The sequence below is a fragment of the Tenrec ecaudatus genome, chromosome 8 (genome assembly GCF_050624435.1).
Source record: "Tenrec ecaudatus isolate mTenEca1 chromosome 8, mTenEca1.hap1, whole genome shotgun sequence".
In the NCBI taxonomy this organism is placed as follows: Eukaryota; Metazoa; Chordata; class Mammalia; order Afrosoricida; family Tenrecidae; genus Tenrec; species Tenrec ecaudatus.
Genome location: NC_134537.1, coordinates 145,537,755 through 145,538,761, shown reverse-complemented (window position 1 = coordinate 145,538,761; position 1,007 = coordinate 145,537,755). Strand labels below are relative to the sequence as shown.

The 1,007-nt window shown below is 43.2% G+C and overlaps 1 non-coding gene across 1 annotated transcript; it reads right to left on the bottom strand.

The window, feature by feature from the left end:
- Nucleotides 1–301: 301 nt before the first annotated feature.
- LOC142455694 (U6 spliceosomal RNA) lies at nt 302–408 on the bottom strand. The gene has a single exon (XR_012785844.1). It is a non-coding gene; the product is annotated as a U6 spliceosomal RNA (small nuclear RNA).
- Between the last annotated feature and the right edge of the window lie 599 nt (nt 409–1,007).

Sequence of the window (1,007 nt, the reverse complement as noted above, 5' to 3'; positions counted from 1 at the left end):
AGATAAACGAGGGGCCATCTAACTGAGAAAAGGGGGTCATCTAAGTGAGATTTCACAGGCACACAGTCTGTGAAATCACGGGGCATCAAGGGGATCAGGTGGCAGACATCAAAGACCAAAAACAATCCCAAAATCATAGCATTGTGAATGAGGGCGAATGTGGAGTGGGGACCCAGGGCCCATCTGTGGGAAATTGGACATCCCCTTGCAGAGGTTTTGCGGGGGAGAGACGGGCCAGTCAGGGTGCTGTGTAGCAACAATAAAGTATACAATTTCCCTCTAGTCTTTTTTTTTTAATCTAAAAAATATGGAATGCTTCACAAATTTGCATGTCATCCTTGTGCATGGGCCATGCTAATCCTCTCTGTATTGTTCCAATTTTAGTATATGTGCTCTCAAAGCGAGCACTTCTTCTAGTTCTTGAGTGCTTCCTCCCCCCACTATCATGATCCCAGTTCTGCCTTGCATATCCGGCTGGATGGGGGGATGTACACTGGCACAGAAAGGAACTAGAAATACAGGATAGATGAACCCTTCGGGACCAGTGGTGAGAGTAGTGACATTGGGAGGTGGATGGAAGGTGAGGGAGAAAGGGGGAACAGATTACAAGGTCTAAATATAACTTCCTCCTTGGGGGACGGACAGTGGAGAAGTGGGTGAGAGAGACGTCAGATGGTGTAAGAGATGACAAAATAGTAATGATTTATAAATTATCACAGGCTCAGGGGGAAGGGAGGAGAAAAAAATGAGGAACTGATTCCAAGGGCTCAAGTAGAAAGCAGGTGTTTTGAAAATGATGATGGCAACATATGTACGAATGTGCTGGACCCAATTGATGTATGTATGGATTGTGATAAGAGTTGTATGAAACCCTAATAAAATGATTTTTAAAATAAATAAATAAAATAAAAAGAGAATCCACAGAGTTGGGGGAAAAATTTGGCAAGAACATTATGGACAAGGGACTAATTTCTAAAACCTATAGAAAACTGCAACACCTCAGTGAG